The sequence below is a fragment of the Chlorocebus sabaeus genome, chromosome 25 (genome assembly GCF_047675955.1).
Source record: "Chlorocebus sabaeus isolate Y175 chromosome 25, mChlSab1.0.hap1, whole genome shotgun sequence".
NCBI classification, from domain to species: Eukaryota; Metazoa; Chordata; class Mammalia; order Primates; family Cercopithecidae; genus Chlorocebus; species Chlorocebus sabaeus.
Genome location: NC_132928.1, coordinates 12,271,039 through 12,284,176, shown reverse-complemented (window position 1 = coordinate 12,284,176; position 13,138 = coordinate 12,271,039). Strand labels below are relative to the sequence as shown.

Sequence of the window (13,138 nt, the reverse complement as noted above, 5' to 3'; positions counted from 1 at the left end):
AAACACATTGCTTTTTTTGTTATTGTTTTTGGGTTTAGGGGTACTATTTCTGAACCAAGAGCAGAGTTCTATTATTTAACATTTTCCTCTGTTTCATAATTATTTATTTACATGTCTGCCTCCCCTATGAAATTTGAGCTCCTCAATGGCAGGGACCATTCTTTATTGACCTCTGTCTGCTCACTGTTGGACACTAGGCCTGGCCATGCTCAATAAATATAAATCTCTTACTTATTCTAGGCCTAAACAATTAATTTTATATTTTTAAAAATACATCCTGAAATAACTTTACAAATGATTTGTACTCATTTATATTGTCACCAGAACACAAAAGTGGAAGAGGTTTAATGCAAGTTTCATCCTCTACTCACCTGCACTGGGTGTTACCTTTTTCTTTAAGTTACACGTGACCAGCAATGGTGGAAGGGTGGCAGGGCAAGGGCTGGGGGCATGCAGAGCATGAAATATGCTAGAAAATATAACCACATACTAGAAACATGAAAATCATTACCTTATATTTCTCAGGTAGTCAGTTGAAAAGAGAGATTTGGGGTTACTTAAAGAGTGTGGTGTCCTGAGTGCTTCTGACTGGGTCTTTTTATGAATGAGAAGATCCATGTCATAGTGTCCTTTCCAAGCACATTTGAAAAATGAGCATTTGGCAGTGCTCATGCTTGTTTTGGGCCAAGTAAGAGTTTTTATAACCTTCACTATTCACAGTTGATTACATGATTGTGGATTTCAAAAACTGTACACTTCCTCTTTTTCCACGTTTATACCTAAGTCAATATTACATTTAAGTTCACTTCTTGTTTGGAAGCAAGGTACATATAACAAGAGTAATGTGTGTCATTTTTTCAGCCTCTTGGAAGCTAAATAATTCTTTCCTTCCTCTGGACTATATTTTCTAAAGATATTTCTTGTTTCACCGATAAGAATAATCACAGAGGACTTTTGCCCCCTAAGGTGTTATTTTGATCTTGGGAATTAAGCTCTAATTGAGCAGCTGAGAAAGATCCTGCTATAAATGTTAATGATGAAGCCAGCTTTGCTAATGAACTCCAGCTGATGAGGGGGAAGGAGGAAAGAAAACGGAAACAGCAAGAGGTATTGGGAGATGAGCTGCATAGAGAGATAAATAGTATCCCCAGTATTCATGTCCACCTGGAACCTTAGAATGTGCCTTCTTTGGAAATAAGGTCTTAGAAGATGTAATTAATTAGCGATCTCAAAATTAAGTCATGCCGAACATAGCGTGGGCCCTAAATCCAATGGCAGGGCCTTATGAAAAGAGAGGACACAGAGAGACCCAAGAAGGAGACAGTCATATGAAGATGAAGACGGAGATAGGAGTTACGCCACCACAAGCCAAGAAATGCACAGGGTCACCACAAACTGGAGGAGGCAAGGAAAGTGTCTTCCCCGGAGCCTTCAGTGGGAGCATGACCCTGCTGAGACCTTGTCATCGAACTTCTAGACTCCAGAACTGCGAGAGAATAAATTTCTATTGTTTTAAGCCACCAAGTTTGTGATGGCGGTGGTAAGAAACTAATACAGGCTGTATTTTTTAAATTTAGTAATTGCTTATCAAATATCGACTGTTTGCCAGGCACTGTGCTAGGGGCTGAGTATACAGTAATGAATAAGATAGACATTAAACCAATGGACTACTTATGCTACTGTGAAAATATACAACAAGGGTATAGTTTGAGGATCTGAGGAAGATTTTGCCCTATATAAGGCAAAGTATGGGTAGCAGTGTCTAGATGCATAGGATTATCCAGGTGAACAGGAGGCTGCAGACCACTACAGTAGAGGAAAGCTGCACATTCTAAGGAAAGTACCAAAAATCTCAATTGGCTGGACCAATTGAGAAAATGTATCTTGCCCATGATGTTTGGGAGAGCAGTGATGCAGGATGATGATGCAGGAGAGGCAATTGGGAAGGACCTCATGTAAGTCCTTGTAAGGTACTTTCAATATTAGAGACTTTATTATACGGGCAATCACAAGCCTTCTGAAGCATTTTTGGAAGGGTGTAATGGGATTCGAGTCATTTTTAAGAGGTCACTGTGGTTACTCTGCAGAGAAGGAATTGGAGGAAGGCAAGAGTGGGTGCAAGGTAACCACATAAGAAGTCAGTGCAGGGGTCCATGTCATTAGTGGAGATTGTAAGATGTAGGTGGATTTAAGATACATTTGGAGGGTAGACATTACAGACTTGATGTATAGGGGAAGAAGTGAAACAGAGAGATGGCAAGAACATACTACCTGCTGAGCAGAAAAACTCGAGGAGGAACATGTTTTGTGGAGACAAAGACCCTGAATTTACTTTTGGGTTTGTTCTTAGAAGTGTCTGAGACATCTAAGTAGAGATGTAATGTTTGTCATCAAATATACAGTTATAAACTGAGACACTCTCACTGGCCTGAAGATACAAACGCTAAATCATCTGAATTGGGTTGTATCTGAAGCAATGGAAATGAAAGACATCACCTAGGAAGAAAATAGAGAGAGAGGAGAGAACCTGAGAAACAGAAGTGCCCCTAAAAGATATAGAGATGGACTTTTAAAAAGAAAAAAAAGAATGGCAGGAAATAGCAGAGGAAAACTATCTGAGGAAGCGAAGGAAAAGAAGTGCCTTAAGGAGAAAACAGGTCAAATGCCAAAGCGTATCTTAGTAAGGTGACAATGTAAAATGCCTCTTGTATTTAGCAATGGAGAACATTAGTGATCTTACCAAAAACTATTGAAGTGGACTACGGTGGGCAGAGGTGGAGGACGGGGTGCCCATAGATCACAGGAATGAGGAATACTGAGGGAGTAGAGGATGCCCAGTCAGAATCCAATGCTCATCTCCACCCCGGTGTCTTGGCTTTACAAACTGCCTCTGAACCACTTCTCGGTGGTCTGACATTCGGTTTCCATGCTCTGGTAGAATGAAAGCTTGAAATAAAGATTATGTTCAATTGTGTAAAAAGGAAGTCACCTCTCTTCATACACCTTCATACACTGAGATTCATCTTGTTGCAATGAAGTGAGTTGATGAAGCATTGCAGTAGAAGAGGAGGAGATAAGCCATCATGGAAAGAGAAGAAATAAGCAATACATTCAACCCTGGTGAAAAAAAAATCATTCAGGTTCTCCAGCAGAGGTAGACAGGCTAGAAGTCTTTTTGTAGGATTTGTATTTTATGCAGCATGCTTGGTGACCAGCTCTCTTCCAAACCTTACGGTCTAGAAATTAGTGTCTGCTTCTCCCACCCATTCATCTAAGCTAAGTCCAAGTAATATGTTTATTATTATTATTAAACTTTAAGTTCTGGGGTACATGTGCACAGTGTGCAGGCTTGTTACATAGTTATACACGTGCCATGGTGGTTTGCTGCACCCATCAACCCATCATCTACATTAGTTATTTCTCCTAATGCTATACCTCCCCAACCCCCACCCCCAGCAGGCTCTGGTGTGTGATGTTCCCCTCCCTGTGTCCATGTGTTCTCATTGTTTGACTCCCTTATGAGTGAGAACATGCAGTGTTTGGTTTTCCATTCTTGTATTTGCTGAGAATGATTGTTTCCAGCTTCATCCATTTCCCTGCAAAGAACATGAACTTATCCTTGTTGTGGCTTCATAGTATTCCATGGTGTATATGTGCCACATTTTGTTTATCCAGTCTATCACTGATGGTTATTTGGGTTGCTTCCAAGTCTTTGCTATTGTGAATAGTGCCACAATAAACATCCGTGTGCATATGTCTTTATAGCAGGTCCTCTGATATTCAAATGATGGAGGGGAATCTCTGAGCCACCTAATCTCTAATGTTCCTTCAACCCAAGCATTTTATGTTTCAGAGAGGATAGACACAATGGCTACACCTGCTTCACTGTCTTGATAAAAGCTGATTCCAGCTCATCTGATCTTTCAGATGGCAGTCTCCAATTATTAGTGTGGGTTTCTGATTCCATTTCCAAATAAAATTCAGTGACTACCTAAATGGACTGGAACTGAATCTAAGAAAGCTTGATGAAAGCCATGTCTTAGGAAGACATTTTCACAACAAAATCCAAAATCTTGGATCTTTAAGGATTTGAATGTCATGAGCTTTATTTAATATATGCATTTTAGTTTAAAAAAATATGTATTTCTAATGCAAATCATCTCACTTTGATAACAGATGTCCTTTCCAAGTCCTTTGACTTTTGCAAGAAAAAGTGGTTTTGTCCTAAGCTTGACCCCAAAATTGAATATTCTCCCTCTTTTTTGTTTGCATATGTATTTGCTATATCAAAAGTAAGTATTTTGGTCAATGCAGACAGCAGGCCATGGGAGACATGATGTGACCACAGAGATAGAGGAAATGGCATCTGAAGCAGATGTTACTATCATCAGCAGGTAAAGATTAAGCCCAGTACCCTTACCAAGAAGGAAGCCAGTTTTGGGAAGGAATGTGCCAAAGAGCACAAAAGGATGAGCTGGAGAAAGAAGCAGCAGCCCAGCAACGTACAGGGGAAGAAAAGCTTGTGTCTACATAGGCAATTTGCTTTAGGCTGCTTTAAAGTCTTACTTGATTCTCACAATACCTTATGAGATAGTACCATTTATTATTTCCATTTTTGAGATGATTAGACCAAATCTTCAAGGAATTGAGGTACACAGCTAGAAAAGAGGACTGGTGAGACTTGAATCCAGGTCATTCTGATTATTTTTTTTACTGATAATTCCTAAAGGTACATGTAGCTTCTCTGAACTAATTATTTATGTTCTTCAATGCCTTCATCTCTGTGGGCATACGATAGTTTTCCTATTCCTGACTAGAACAATTGTAAGAGCTAACCTGTGGAAAACTGATATTGGTTTTATTTACTAGCGTGAAGGACGGGGCTTATATTTGTCTCTCTTTTTACTGAAAGGGAAAACAGCACAAATAGAGTCTCATTCACATACTTCATATGGAATTTTCAAGCCAAGTAGACATTTCTCAAATGCAAATAGTAATAGTACTTACCTCACAAGGCAGTTGTGCTTTAATGAGACCATGCATTTACCTAATATAATACTTGTAATGTCATATGCACACAATCAATATTGGTCATACTATTTTGACCATTACTATTATTATCTGCCATATAACATAAATTTAAAGGTTATAATTTTTAAATTAAAAATATATTGGTGGTATAGATTTCAGCTCTATTATGAATATTTGAATACACATTTTCAAACTATTTTAAATCTTTCTTGACTTGAAATAATTTATAATGCAAGAAATAAGCAGGGAGGTTTTTCTCTTAGATCTGGGTTTCAAAAAGGATAAATCCTTACACCGAATCTCATTTTGTACAGTTATGCTCAATTAAATACTTTACAAGTATTGGCCAAATTCCCTCTAAAAATTATGTTTGAAGACATGTCTCATAATGCAACGTTAGGTATTAAAGAAATATTATAATTATGCATTATTTTCTGTTATTTGTTGACAGTGGTTATCCCCACATTCTGAGTTGCTAAGTAGAGGGACTTTAACATGATGGGACATCTATTTTAGTCCCCCTGGACTCTGTTACCTCACTCACTCCTCCTGATGATCAGATTGGTGAGTTTTAGAGGAGAAAGAGGACTTGATAGCCTATCTCTTTTCATTCCCTATTCTTTCTCATCTCTGCTCGTCTGTGCCGTTGTGTTTACTGCCACAGATTCTGGCCGGGGTCCTGAAGACCATAGGTTACCCAGGGGCTGAGTGAGGGTATTCGGGGTCCCATTGTTGCTACACAACCAAGCCACATTCTCCCAAAGCTTCTGGGCCTCACTCTTTTGTTTCTCTTTCAGTCAGCTCTGAATCCAAGTAGGGATCAAGGAAAACCATTTGGAGCCCGTTACGGGTCCAACAGATATGTCTTTATCATTTGATGCCTTTAGGGGAAACAACACACAAAATAGTTGCTAATGATATCATTTTAATATCTGGACCTCTAAAGAAAAATCGACAATGAAAAGAAGTTTGTATATTTTGAGATATTTGTATATTTTGCTACTTTTTATACTTTTATGGTTTATGTATTTTGACAGTTTTGTAGACATCTAATCAGATGTTAGCACTTAATGAAATAAAACAGATATAGGTACATTATGTGTTTTGATCAAATCCAGCAAACCCTAAGATGTATTTTATAATTTAATTTGCAATTCGAAAGCAGTCTTTCCTTTTAGCCATTCAAGTGCCAGATTACTAAAATTCATGTATTAGTAATTAGATTATGTCATATATGTAAAAGTGTTTTATATATTACAAAAAACATAATGCATATAAAATTATAAAATATTTTGGTTATAATTATTCCATATGTAACATCCTTTCTCCATTTCTGCCTGAGCATTTAACACTCAGGCATAAGATGGTTATAGAGGATATGGGACTAGCTGCCTTCTTTTCTGACTCTAGAATAATTCTTACCAAGAAAATTTTTCCAAGTAGAAGTTAAATGTTATTCTTGTTTTCTAACTAGCAGTCTTTAACAGACAGAAAAATCAATGCCATTTCCTCAACAGCAAATTATATTCCACTTCTGTACATTATAGCACTTTTCTTGGAGTTGATAAATAAGAAAAAAATACTGATGGTCATTTAACTTAGTAGGATTTACTTAAATGAACTGACAGAAAGAACTTAACTCTTAAAATAATGGATTTTTCTCTCCATCAGATGAAAAATGTACAATAGAGTAAATGCAAGTCTTTTAAACAAAAGTAATTTTCTATTCATTAAAGGAAGCATAAAATACACTTATCCAAGCCTTTGAAAAAATTACTTGCAGGTTATTAACCTATTTTTAAAGAAAGAATTTTTAAACAGTGTTCAGAGCATTTCTCAACCTGGTATACATTAAAATGAAAAATCTTTCAAGCTAAATAAATATTCCTACCCCAATGTTTTTGCTATATACTGATGCAGTAAAATAGCTGAATGTATGTAAGTGATTTGAAGATGACAGCTCTAATGACAGGAAATGGCAGCAGGGAGACCTAGAAAAAAATCTATACTGACCTCACCACTGTTCAACTCCTGTTGGCAGTTGTCACTCCAAAGGCAATATCACATAAAAGCTTTGCAATCTTTAGCTTAAGTTTCCATAGTAGGGCAAAATCCTGTTACCTCTAACCCACCTTCTCATACATCTATTCTCTTCTCTTCACTTTTGCAAACCACTGACAGTTTCACCTAGGAAAAATGTTTTTCACTCAGATTGGTTCTTGTTATCATCCTACCCCAAATCTTTTTTTTTTTTTTTTTTTTTTTTTTTTTTTTTTTTGAGATGATGTATCGTTCTGTTGCCCAGGCTGGAGTGTAGTGGCATAATCTCGTCTCACTGCAACCTTCGCCTCTCGGGTTCAAGCGATTCTCCTGCCTCAGCCTCCTAAGTAGCTGCGATTACTGGCACCTGCCACTACACCCAGCTAATTTTTGTATTTTTCGTAGAGACGGGGTTTCACCATGTTGGCCAGGCTGGTCTTAAACTCCTGACCTCAGGTGATCCACCCACCTCAGCCTCCCAAAGTGCTGGGATTACAGGCATAAGACACCATGCCTGGCCTTTACCCCACATCTTCTCATTACAAATGATCAACTGTATAAAATGACATGCTGGTTAATTATGTTTTTCTTAAAGTTAAATTATGTAGCACTCAACTCCATTTATTTGCTATCTCCTACCTTCACTGGTTTAACTAAATTTTTCCACAGCTGAAACCCTATTGGGATTCAAACTGTGCTTTTTGAATTTAATTTTAACATATTTTGAACACTTAGCTTGTTTAAATGTTCTTGAAATCTAGGGATAGAAAAAGATTAGTTGTGAATTCTATAAACATCATCCATAATTTAGAAAATGTATAGAATTTATAGACATGAGTCTGTAGTCCTTTATTCCAAAAAAGTTGGTTGAAAAGTTTAAAAAGGAAAAATTCAACTTAATCTTGCCTATTTATACGATGTGAGATGATTAGCATTTGCTTGATATTTTACCATGCTCTATGCATGTGTCTTGTAGACATATTCTAGGATAAAAGAAATAGCGGAAATAGCAAAGATTTCTTCCACGATTTCATCAGAGATCAATCCAGAAATTGCTAGATGTTTTATATCAGAGGAAACTGATAAGATCATAACTTTGTTATTGTGTAATCTGCCAACAAAGAGTGGTTCCCATCCCAGTTTTATCATAGTTTTGGGACAGGTCCCTAATTTTCTTGGCCCTTGGAAAGGGAGTTCTCATGACTGTCAAATCAAATAATTTTCCAAAATCATACTTTATTTAAAAATACTTATTCAATATCTACAAAGTGCTAGTGTCATTCCCTTTACCTGGATGTTCTTTCCTGCTCCTTGCATGAACTTTATTCCTACTTATCCTTAAATATTTAAGACAGATGTTAGTGCCTTCATGAAGCCCCTCCCCACCCTTTCTTAAAAGATGGCATTGTAGGATTCCCGGGATAACGTGACTCGTTCTACTCAACCAGAATGAGTAGAGTAAGTTGCATTATCCTGGGAATTTCTTCTTTTTGAATAACACATTTATTGAGATATAATTAACATATCACAAATTTCATTCATTTAAAGAGTGCAATTCAATAGGTTTTGTATATTCATAACATTGTGTATCAATCACTATAATTTAATTCTGGACCATTTTCATCACCCCAAAAAGAAATCTCATACCATTATCATGTACTCCCCGCTTCCTCTTCCCCCCATCTCCTAGTAACCACTAATTTACTTTCTGTCTTTATAGATTTGCCTCTTTTGACCATTTTCTAGAATGAAATAAAAATATGTGGACTTTTGTGTCTGCCTTCTTTTACCTCGTTTACGAATGTTTTTAAGGGTCATCCATGCTGTAGCATGTCATTTCTTTTTATGAACAAATAATATTTTGTTGTATAGATAGACCACATCTTGTTTAGTCATTCATCAGTTGATGGTCATTTACATAGTTTCCACTTGTTTTTGGTTACTGTGAATAATGCTGCCATGTACATTCACAATGTCAAATCAAATAATTCTCTAAAATCATTAATTCATTAAAAATACGTGCATGTTTTATGTGGGCATACATTTTCAATTCTTTTGTATATATACCTAGAAGTGAAATTGCTGGGTCATATGGCAACTTCACGTTTAACATTTTAGGAAGTGCCAAATTGCTGTACAAAGTGGCTGTACCATTTTACAATGCCACCAGTAATGGGTGAAGGTTCTAATTTATCCACATCCTTGGCAACACTTGCTATTCTCCATCTTTGTAACTTTAGTTAACCCAGTGAGCATGAAGTGGTATTTCATTGACATAGTTTGAACACTGTCCCCTCTAAATCTCATGCTGAATTGTAATCCCCAATGTTGTGTCCCCAGTGTGGTGTCTGGTGAGAGGTAACTGGATCATGGGGGAGGATCCCTCATGGCTTTGTGCCATCCTCACCATAGTGAGTGAATTCTTACAAGATCTGGTTATTTAAAAATGTGTGGCACCTCCCCCTACCTCTTGCCCCCACTGTCGCCACGTGAGATGCCTACTTCCCTTTCACCATCAACTGTGATTGTAAGCTTCCTGAGGCCTTCCCAGTAGCCAAGCAAATGCTGGCACCATGCTTGTACAGCATGCAGAGCCATGAGACAATTAAACTTTTCATTACAAATAACCCAGTCTCAGGTATTCCTTTATAGTAATGCGAAGAATAGCCTAACACACTCAGTGTGGTTTTGATTTGATTTCCCTGATTAATAATGAGTCCCTCTACATAATTAATGATGCCGAGCATTTTTTAATATACACTGGAAGATTCATAAGTGAGGGTCCCAAATATTATTTATTTTACTATCTCAAGAACCAAATACAAACTGGCATATAGTAGGGATACATTTATAGTAATATTTATAAAAAGAATGAATACATATTTAATTTTTATCAGTATGTGATGATGAATTTTATGTGTCAACTAAACTGGATTAAGAAATACCTAGAGAACTGGTAAAGCAATACTTCCGGGTGTGCCTGTGAATGTGTTTCCAGAGGAGATTGGAGTGTGAATCCACAGACTGAGTGAGGCAAGTCTGCCCTCAATGGGGCACCATCCAAATGGCTGATGGCCTGGATAGAACAGCAAGGGCAATTTCTTCTCTCTTTCCTGGAGCTGGAATCCTCCTTTTCTCCTGCCCTTAGATTGCAGAACACCAGGCGCTCTGGCCTTTGCACTACAGGCCTTATACCGCAGCCTCCTGGATTCTCAGTCTTCCAGCCTCAGACTGAAAATTATACCATTGGCATCTATGGTTCTGAGGCTTCTGGACTAGGACTGAGTCACACTATCAGCATCCCAGGGTTGCCAGCTTGCAGACAGCCTGTCATGGGACCTCTCATCCTCCACAATTATGTGAGCCAATTCTCCTAATAAATCTTCTGCCTGTTTATCTATCTACGTATCTATCCATCTCTCCATCTGTCTATCTTTCCTTCCTACTGGTTCTTGCTCTCTGAAGAACCCCCACTAATACAGAATTTGGAACCAAGAACTGGGGCTGCTGCTATAACAAACACCTGAAAATGTGAAAGTGGCTTTGGAACTGGGTAATGGGTAGAAGCTGGAAGAATTTGGAGGAGCAGGCTAGAAAAAGTCCATATTACGGTGAATGAAGGCTTAAGGACAATTCCATGAGGGCTGAGAAGATGAGCTGTAAGAAGTACCTAAATCTTAGGGATTACTTAAGTGATTGTGATTAGAATGTAGTCAGACATATAAACAGTAAAGGCCATTCTGATGAGGTCTTAGACAGAAATTAGGAATATCTGTGTGTGTGTGTGTGTGTGTGTGATTAAGTGTATGCCCCTTTAAGGTTTTTAATTGTGATTCTCTTTACATTTTATCCTTTCCTTATTGTAATAATTCCTGCATTTTTACAAAGTCACAATAAAACCATAAAAGTAATTTCTTAAAAAAAAAAAAAAAGGAAACAAGAGAATCAAGTACTCTGAGCACTTTCTTTTATTCTCTTAACTAGAATTTCAAGGCCTCTGAAAAATTATGTGAATGAAAATAGTGGCTTTGAGATCCAAGTTTTACATAATTTGGGGGAAGTTTTGGTTTTCTCAGCCAAAAGCTATATTATTCTAGAGTTAAAGTGTTATTATACATCAGCAATAAATTCAAGTAATACATGTCAACACACCTTGACCAGAAATTAGAAATATCTTATTGGAAACCAGAGTAATGGCCATCTGTGTTATAAATTTGCAAAGAACTTGGCTGAATTGTATCTATGTCTTAGGGCATTATGAAAGGTGGAATTGAGCAGTTATCTAGGATATTTAGTGGAATAAATGTCTATGCAAAATATTGAAGGAGATTCCTGGCTACTTTTAACTGCATACAGTAAGATGTAAGAGGAGAGAAACTATTTAAAGATGTTCTCACTCATAGGTGGGAACCGAACAATGAGATCACCTGGACTCGGGAAGGGGAACATCACGCACCGGGGCCTATTATGGATGGAGGGGAGGGATTGCATTGGGAGTTATACCTGATGTAAATGACGAGTTGATGGGTGCTGACAAGTTGATGGGTGCAGCACACCAACATGGCACAAGTATACATATGCAACAAACCTGCATGTTATGCACATGTACCCTAGAACTTAAAGTATAATAATTTTTTAAAAAAAGAAATTTATAATTAAAAGGCAAGCAGAGCAGAGTTCTCAGACTGCACATGTAAAGAGTGAAGGCATCTTTAGGAGAAAAAGGGCCAAACAACCCTTGGACAAAGGGATTAACATGGCTAGAAGTAAGCCAGGTGCTATGCATCAAGACAATAGGAGAAAGACCCCAAATTCATTTCAGAGATCTTCAGGTCTGCCCCTCCCATTACTGGCCCAGAACAGGATCTTGAGGGCAATGTTTCCAGAGAGGTGCCAGTGGGATATCAGTATTTGCTGCCCTGAAATGCTTCAAGTCTCTGCTTCTCTCATCCCTGCACAGAATTTCTTGGTAATGCCAGCTATACCTTAAGTGGGCCCAGCTGCAACTTGTGCTCCACTCCAGAAGATGTAAACAGTAGCCTTGGTGGTGTCCATGGGGTGCTAATTCTATAGGTGTGCTAAACGCAAGAGCTGCGAGGCCATCGTAGCCTCCACTTAGATTTCAAAGGATGTCATGGACAGCTTGGAAATGCAGTGTAAAAATGTGGGATTGGAGCCTCGACAGAGAGTCCCCACTAGGGTAATGTGTAGTGAGCCATGGGGGTAAGGCCACCTCAGAAGCCCCGAACTATAGAGTCACTAGCATGCAACTTCAGCCTGGGAAACCTGCAAGCATGAGATTCCAACCCAGCAGAGTCACTGAGTGGACTGAGCCCAGGAAAGCCATAGGGGCAGGGCTACGTGATGTTTTGGGAGCCCAACTCCACCCTAGTATGCCCAGGATGCAGGACATGGAGTCAAAGGAAAATATTTTCCAACTTTAAGACTTAATGTTCTCTTCTGGGTTTTGGACTTACTTGGGAGAAGTTATTACTTCGTTTTTTGGTCTATTTCTCCCTTTTGAAGTGGGAATGTCTGTCTGTCCACCTGTTGTCTTTTAGAAGCACACAATTTGTTAATTTCACAGGTTCACAACTGAAGAGCAATTTGATTTGAGCGAATCATGCCTTATGTCTCACCCATGTCTGATTCAGATGAGACACTGGACTTTGCCCTTCTGAGTTGGTGATGAAAACAAGTTAAGAAAACCCCACACCAATTAAGGAAACTCATCCTAAAAATTTTGTTCTTCTAGAACCTTCCTGGTACCAATTCTCTGTCTTAGTCTGTTTGTGCTGTTATAACAAAATATCTGAGACTGGGTAACTTATAAAGAATAGAGATTTATTTCTTACAGTTCTAGAGGGTGGAAAGTCCAAGATCAAGGGCCCCACAACTGGGGCTTTAATGCTGCATGATCACATGGAAGAAAGTGAGAAGGCAAGAGAGTGTGAGAGCAAGAGGAGGTAAGGGGGCTATTGGGATGAAATGAACATGGGGCTATTTGGATGGAATGAATGTATTTTTCATGTGAGAAGAACATGAATTTTAAGGGCCAGGGGCATGG

General features: G+C 38.3%; 1 non-coding gene across 1 annotated transcript; it reads right to left on the bottom strand.

Annotated features, from left to right (window-relative positions):
- Positions 1-11,147: 11,147 nt before the first annotated feature.
- On the bottom strand, positions 11,148-11,230 carry LOC119619852 (small nucleolar RNA SNORD45). The gene has a single exon (XR_005236297.1). It is a non-coding gene; the product is annotated as a small nucleolar RNA SNORD45 (small nucleolar RNA).
- Between the last annotated feature and the right edge of the window lie 1,908 nt (positions 11,231-13,138).